The sequence below is a fragment of the Trichosurus vulpecula genome, chromosome 1 (assembly GCF_011100635.1).
Source record: "Trichosurus vulpecula isolate mTriVul1 chromosome 1, mTriVul1.pri, whole genome shotgun sequence".
Classification (NCBI taxonomy): Eukaryota; Metazoa; Chordata; class Mammalia; order Diprotodontia; family Phalangeridae; genus Trichosurus; species Trichosurus vulpecula.
The window spans coordinates 329,203,583-329,212,118 of NC_050573.1; the positions used below are offsets into that span (position 1 = coordinate 329,203,583).

Sequence of the window (8,536 nt, forward strand, 5' to 3'; positions counted from 1 at the left end):
CAATTGTGGTGTGCGAGTGTAATGGAATACTACTGTGCTGTAAGAAATGAGGAGCAGATGGACTTCATTATTACCTGAAAAGTCTTATATGAACTGATGCTGAGTGAAGGGAGCAGAATCAGGAGATCATTACACATGATTACAGACACACGGTATCTGTAAGGACTAACTTTGATACACTTTGCCCTTCTCACCAATGCAAGTATCAAATTCGACTCCAAAAGCCTCATGATGGAAAAAGCTATACACATCCAGAGAAATAACTATGGAGTCTGAATGCAGATTCAGGCAAAATATTTTCTCTCTTTTTTTGGATTTCATTTCTTCTTTCTCATGACTCATTCCATTGGCTATAATTCCTCTTGACAACTGGACTATTATGTAAATCAATTCAATGTGAAGTTATAAGTAGAAACTACATTGGATTACATGCCATCTTGGGGGGGAGAGGAAGAAGAGGGAGGAGGAGAAAATTTAGAACCCAAAAACTTGTGGAACTGCACGTTGTAAACTAAAAATAAAAATAAATTTATAATAAAAAAAAGAAAAAATTCACTAGGCTAAATAAAAAGAAGATCTACAAAGTCCAATGTGGTGTGTGTGTGTGGCTGGGGGGCAGTGTCTTTAAAAAGCAGAATGGGACAAATGGAGAAAAGAGGCACAATAATCCACTGAAGAAAACAAACAAGCAAAGAAGTCCTTAAAACGTAGAATTGGCAAAATGGAAAAGGAGCTACAAAAGCTCACTGAAGAAAATAATTCATTAAATATTAGAATTGAGCACATGGAAGCTAATGACTTTATGAGAAATCAAGAAACAGTAACACAAAACCAAAAGAATGAAAAAATCAAGACAGTGTGAAATATCTAGTTGGAAAAGCGACTGACTTGGAAAAATAATTTTAATATTATTGGACTGTCTAAAAGCCATGATCAAAAAAAGTACCCTAGTCATCATCTTTCAAGAAATTATCAAGGAAAACTGCCCTGATGTTCTAGGACCAGAGGTTATTGATTGGTTGGTTGTTGTCCTTCATTCTTGAAGAGAACCAAAATGACATCCCTATGCTAGAGTAAAGTTTCATTGTGTCTGACTGTCTCTGATCAGATCAATATGAGCTGAGAATGCTCTACCACAGGTCTGGCAAAATAGTCCATGTGAACATTTTGGGGTGGATATTCTAAATTTGTGCACCTTGTGTTTCTTTTGAGCTCCTTCAAATCTGCTTTGCTCATAGAGCACAGTACCTTCTCTGATGTAGGTACAACATGCAGAGTGGTCCTGTGTTAGTGTCTCCCATGTCACACAATCAATTCCAAAGTTCTTGAGAGAGACCTTGAGAGTGTCCTTGTATCACTTCTTCTGACTACCATGGATTCTCCATAAAGTAGTCTTTGGCAAGCTTACATTTTGCATTAGAACAACATGGTCAGTCCATCAGAGTAGCACTCTCTGAAACAGAATCAGAATGATTGGCAGTGTAGTTCAAGTAAGGACCACAGTGTCTGTTACCTTATCCTGCCAGGTGATCTTCAGAATCTTCCTAAGACAATTCGAATGCGAGCAATTCAGTTTCCTGGTATGGCACTGGTAGACTGTCCAGATTTCACAGGCATACGACAATGAGATCAGCACAATGGCCCGGTAAAGCTTCAGTTTGGTAGTCAGTCCAATGTTTCTTCTCTCCCATACTTTCCTTCAGAGCCTCTGAAACCCCGAGCTAGCTCTGGCAATGCATGCATCCACTTCATTATCAATGTCTACATCTCTGGAAAGTACATTTACAAGGTAAGTGAACTTATTGACAGCACTCAAAACTTCTCCATTTGCTGTAACCAATGGTTCCACATACGGATGGTGTGGTGGTGGCTGATGAAGCACCTGTGTTTTTTTGTGTTGATTGTTAGGCCATAATTAGTACAAGTAGCAGAGAATTGATCCATACTTTGTTGTATCTCACCTTCAGAGGCTGCATCAACTCCACAATCATCCACAAACAGAAAATCATACACCAATACTCCCTTCACTTTGGTCTTGGCTTGTAGGCTTTTCAAATTGAAGAATTTGCCATCAGTGTGGTAGCTGATCTTGATGCCATCTTCATCCTCATTGAAAATATTTTACAACATGGATGAAAACATTGTGCTAAAAAGCATGGTAGCAAACACACAACATTGTTTCACTCCATTGGTAACTGGGAAGACATGAGAACACTGTCCATTATCCAGATCCTGGGCAAACATGGCATCATGAAATTGATATACAATACAGCTGAACTTCTCTGAGCAACCAAATTTTGACATAATTTTCCACAAACCCTAATGACTAACAGTATGAAAGGCATTGGTCAGATCTACAAACATTGTGTACAGACCTCTTTTCTGCTTCTGGCATTTCTCCTGGATTTGTTGGGCAGCAAACACCCTATTGACTGTTCCTTGGCCCTTTCTGAAGCCACACTTGCTCTCAGATAGGGGACTACCTTGCAGGTGAAGGATAAGTCTATTAAGGAGGACTCTGGCAAGAATCTTGCCACCAATGACTGAGAGAGAACCCCCACCCATGATTATCACAGGACAATCTATTTCCTTTACTTTTATAGAGATGGGCAGTGGAGACCTCTGTGTACTCCTGTAGGATGACCTCTTCTTGCCATATAACCTGGAAAATTTCAGTCAGCTTTTATATGAGCAATGGAGCCTCTACTTTGTAAATCTCAGCAGAATGGAATCAACACTAGGTGCTTTGCCATATGAAAGGAGCCCAATGGCAATGAAAAGCTCTTCTTCAGTTGGAGCTTCAGGAGGTATTGACTTCAACCTGAGGTAAACAGTCTATGGCCTTAGCATTTATTGATGACAGCCTGTTGAGAACACTGTGGAAACGTTCAGCCCATCTCTCTAGGATCACATTCTTATCACTAATCAATGTGGCTCCATCAGCACTGAATAGCTGAGATGCACTGCAAGTCTTCGCTAAATAAATAGGCTTCAGGGCATCATAAAAGTGCTTTGGACTGTTACTATCAGCACAAAAATGAATTTTGTCTGCCTTCTTACTGAGCCTAGAATCCCGCATCTCTCTAAGCTTTGCTTGTACTCTACTTTTGATACAGTTAAACACTACCTTCTTAGAGATGAATGAACTATCCTGCTGGCAAACCCAGTGGAGTTCTCATTTTTCATTTAGCAGTTTCTGAATTTCCCTATCATTTTCATCAAACCAGTCTTTGTGTTTGCCAGTGTTCTCACCCAGATGAGCAAATGCAGTGCTATGTACCAAATCTCTGAAAGCTGTCCACTCTTTTTCTACTCTTCTGCTGCCAACTGTGCATTGGCTCAATGTTCCCTCCAAGTTGGCAACAAACTGTTCCTGCTCAGAGAAGAGCTCTAATTTGTTGACATTAATTCTTCTGGTAGTCATTTTGCCTTTGGGAACCAGAGGTTTAAATAGAAATTGAAAGAACACATTGATCACCTTCTTAAAGAGGTCCCAAAATGAAAATTCCCAGGAATATTATAATCAAATTCCAGAGGTCCTAGGTCAAGGGAAGAATATTGCAAGCAGCCAGAAAGAAACAATTCAAATAAGCATAACACAAAATTTAGCAGCTTCTTCATTAAAGGATCAGAAGGGTTGGAATATGATGTTCCAAAATGCAAAGGAGTTAAGATTACAACCAAGAATTACCTACCCAGCAAAAGTGAGTATAATACTTCAGGGGAGAAAAGGGGCATTCAACGAAAGACAGGACTTTTCAAGCATTCTTGAAGAAAAGACCAGAGCTGAATATAAAATTTGACTTTCAAATACAAGACTCGAGAGAAGCATGAAAAGGTAAACAGGAATTAGAAATTATAAGGGACTTAATAAAATTAAACTGTTTACATTCTTACATGGGAAGATGACACTTGTAACTCATTAAAAACTTTCTCATTATTAGGGAATTTAGGAGTATACATAGACAGAGGGCCCAGGTATCAGCTGAATGGGATCATATCTAAAAAATAAAACCAAGGGGTGAGAAAGAAGAAGGCACTGGGAGAAAGGGAAAGGTAGAGTTAGAATGAGGTAAATCATCTGACTTAAAAGAAGGAAGAAAAAGTTTTTACAGTAAAAGGGAAGAGCAGGAGGTGGGGAGGGGAACTAAATGAACCTTACTCTCATCATAACTGGCTCAAAGATTAAATAACATTCTCACTAATTTGGGTGAAGAAATCTATCTTACCCTATAGGAAACTAGGAGGTGGAGTGGGTTACAGAAGGGAGGGGTGAGAGAAAGGATGGCAGATTCAGGGAGGGGGTAGTCAGAAGCAAAACACTTTTGAGGAGGGACAGGGTGAAAGGAGAGAGAGAATAGAGTAAATGAGGGTATATGATGGAAAGAAATATTTAGCAGTCATAACTGAAAAAAATTGCATAAAGTTCTCTCATAAACACCTCATTTCTCAAATATATAGAGAACTGAGTCAAATTCATAAAAATGGGAACCATTCACTACTTGAGGAATGATCAAGAGAAATCAACAATTTTCAGATCAAGTAACCAAAGCTACCATGTGAAAAAATGCTCTAAATTACTATTGATTAGAGAAATGAGAATTAAAACAATTTTATACCTATTTGATTAGCTAATAGGATAGAAAAGGAGAATGACAGTCATTGGAGGGCATGTGGGAAAAAATGAGACATTAATGCATTGTTGGCGGAGTTAACTGATTCAACCATTCTTTACAGCAATTTGGAGCTATGCCCAAAGGGCTATATAAGTGTGCATGCCCTTTGATCTAGCAATGCCACTATTAAGTTTTTATCTGAAAAGAGATTTTAAAGGGGGGAGGTGGAGGACCTAAATGAATCGAGATATTTATAGCAGCTCTTTCCTGGTGGCAGGAAATTGGAAATTGGGGGAAGGGGATACCCATCAATCGGGGAATGGCTGAATGAATGGTGGTATGTGATTGGGATGGAATAATATTGTACTATAAGAAATGAGGAGCAAGACTCCCTCAGAAAAACCTGGAAAGAATTAAATGAGGTGATGTAAAGTGAAATGTGTACAAAATAACAGCAATAGTATAAGATGATCAACTGTGAATGACTTAGCCATTCTCAGCAATAAAATGATCCAAGGCAACTGTCAAGGACTTTTGAGGAAAAATGCTATCCATCCCCAGAGAAAGAACTGATAGTGTCCTAATACAGATTGAAGTATACTTTTTTAACATTATTTTTCTCAATTTTTTTCTATTTTCTTTTACAACATAACTAATATGGAAATATGTTCTGTATGACTACACGTGTATGACCTATATTAAATTGCTTGCCTTCTCAGTGAGAGGGTGAGGAGAGAGAGGAAGGGAGAGAACTTGGAACTCAGAGTTTTAAAAAACAAATGTTAAAATTGTAATAAAATTGTAATAATTAGAGAAAAATAAAATAATAATTTTTTAAAAAATTAAAAAATAAAAATATAACTTTCATAAATGTTGCCAACCTGCATTAAAGGAGAGAACTGCCATACTAGAATGTTCCCACACTGATGAAATCACATGGTTGGGAAAACTTAGCAGATTTTCCATTATTCTTCAAACCATCATTTCTATTGTCTCTATCACATTTCATTTCTTCTTCTGATAAAGATCTTCATCCTTTTTTTAATCCTTTAATGTCAGAACTTCTATTGTAAAAAAAATCATCACCTGTTGTCAGACTTTCTACTTGATATTCACTTCCTTGATTGGCAACTGAATCAACTGTAGAAGAACTGATTCCCATCATGGTCAGGTGACTTGCCCAAGTTCAAACTGGTAGTAAATGTTGAGGGGGATTTGAATTTCAGTGCCAATTCTCTTTCCATTAGAATATGTAAGAGCTTTTATTCCTTTGGCATAATCTTTGAAAACACAAGAACGCTGTTACAGATGATGTAACAGTGTCATCAGACATTATTTTAGAGGATATTCTGTGAAAAGTACAGAGGAATTCAGGAGAGATGAATGAAGAAAAATCATGCAACATTGATGGCTGAGTTAAAGTTAAATGTTATAAATATATAGTGGGTCCAGGTATTCTTATTTCTTAATTATTTTGACAGTGTTCACTATGTTATCAAAAGTAAAAATAGAGCAGGTAGACAATGGAGGATTCTTATGCTTAAGCATTAGGAGGAATAATGGTTTGTCATGGTGGAAACTGTTAGATTTTGTGTTCTCCTGATTGTGTTTCCACAATACTCAAATTGTTTCTTTCTGGCTGCTTGCAATATTTTCTCCTTGATCTGGGAGCTCTGGAATTTGGCAACAATGTTCCTAGTTTTCTTTTTGGAATCTTTTTGAGGAGGCGATCTGTGGATTCTTTCAATTTCTATTTTACCCTCTGGCTCTAGAATATCAGGACAGTTCTCCTTCATAATTTCTTGAAAGATGATATCTAGGCTCTTTTTTTGATCATGGCTTTCAGGTAGTCCAATAATTTTTAAATTATCTCTCCTGGATCTATTTTCCAGGTCAGTGGTTTTTCCAATGAGACATTTCACATTGTCGTCCATTTTTCATTCCTTTGGTTCTGTTTTATAATATCTTGATTTCTCATAAAGTCACTATCTTTCACTTGCTCCAATCTAATTTTTAAGGTGGTATTTTCTTCAGTGGTCTTTTGGACCTCCTTTTCCATTTGGCTAATTCTGCCTTTCAAGGCATTCTTCTCCTCATTGGCTCTTTGGAGCTCTTTGCCATTTGAGTTAGTCTACTTTTTAAGGTGTTATTTTCTTCAATATTTTCTGGGTCTCCTTTAGCCAGTCATTGACTTTTTTTCATGATTTTCTTGCATCAATCTCATTTCTCTTCCCAATTTTTCCTCTACCTCTCTAACATGCTTTTCTAAATCCTTTTTGAGCTCTTCAACAGCCTGAGATCAATTCATATTTTTCTTGGAGGCTTTTGATGTAGGCTCTTTGACTTTGTTGACTTCTTCTGCCTGTATGCTTTCATCGTTTTTGTCACCAAAAAAAGATTCTAGAGTCTGAGTCTGTATCCTTTTTCACTTCCTGGCCATGTTCCCAGCCAACTACTTGACCTTGGAGCTTTTTGTCAGGGTATGACTGCTTGTAGAGCAGAGAGTGCTTTGTCCCAAGCTTGAGGGGCTGTGCTGCTGTTTTCAGAGCCACTTCTACACAGCAAGCTCTGCCACGCCAATGCACCTCCTCCCCAAAAAAACACCAACCAGGACCGTGATCCAGAAACAAACAGGGCAAAGCAAGCTTTGTGCTCCCACTCTAATCTGCTGCTTAATTCCTCCCAATGTGTGGGCCTGGGGCCAGAAGCAACTGCAGCTGGAGCTCTGGAAGTAGCTCCAGAGATACACCACCTCTGCCGCCCCTGGGGCTCAGTTTTCCACTAACCTGCTCTGTTGTCTTTGGCGTTTTTGGGTTGAGAAGTCTGGTAACTGCCACAGCTCAATGATTCAGGGTCCTACAGACTGTTCCGAGGGGCTCCCTGGCTGATTGGTCCTGATGCCCCGTGCTGAGCTTCACTCTTCTTCCAGCTCCATGTGATAGACCCTTCCCAGCAGCCAACCAGGCTGTCCTGGGCTGAAGCCCTGCTTCCCTCTGCTATTTTGTGGGTTCTGCAGCTCTAGAACTTCTAAAAAGCCATGTTCTACAGGTGTTTGGAGGGACCTGGGGGAGAGCTTAAGCAGGTCCTTGCTTTCTAGCCACCATCTAGGCTGTGCCCCCAATTTTGAGTTTTCTTAAAAGAAATTAGGAAAAAAATGAGGGAGAAGTGAAGAGCCAGAATCTTCCAGGAATTGGGAAGAGCTGATAAAAATGCACAGAGTTTGGAGCTGGAGTGTATTGTGTGAAAAATAACAAGAATGCCATTTCCGTGAGATTTTAGAATATGTAGAGGAGACTAAAGTACATGATTGGAAACATAGGAAAAGAGATCAGATTATGAAGCATTTTAAAAGATGAATAGAAGCTTTTACATTTATTCCCAAAGGCAATTTTAATCCACTAGAATTTATTTAGTAGAGGGTGGTATGCTTATATATCTACTTTAAGAAAATCACTTGGGTGCTCACTTAGGCAGCATATATAGTAAAATTGAAATGATACAGAGAATATTAGCATGGCCCCTGCACAAGAATGACACACAAAATCTTGAAGCATTCTATATTTTTTTTAAATTGCTTCCTCCATTAAAAAAAAAAAAAAAAGAAAATCACTTGGCGGGGTGCAGAGCGAAAATGGCAAAGTAGAAGCAGGACCTGATTGAGCTCTTCCCCCAAACCCCTTAAGTACCTCTAAAAATTGCTCTAACCAAATTCTAGAGCAGCAGAAGCCACAAAAGACAGAGTGAAGCATATTTCTAGCCCAAGACAATCTGGAAGGCCATACAGGAAGGGTCTATCACACTGTGCTGGGAGAGGAGCACAGCCCAGCCTGAGCTGCACAAGCACAGACAGGACTGCATCAGGACTCAGGGCACTGAATCACTGGCAGCTGGGGCAGTTTCCAGACTTCTCAACCCACAAA

General features: G+C 38.9%; 1 non-coding gene across 1 annotated transcript; it reads left to right on the forward strand.

Annotated features, from left to right (window-relative positions):
* Positions 1-8,074: 8,074 nt before the first annotated feature.
* Positions 8,075-8,181, forward strand: LOC118835000. Its single transcript, XR_005009368.1, has one exon. It is a non-coding gene; the product is annotated as a U6 spliceosomal RNA (small nuclear RNA).
* Positions 8,182-8,536: the final 355 nt, after the last annotated feature.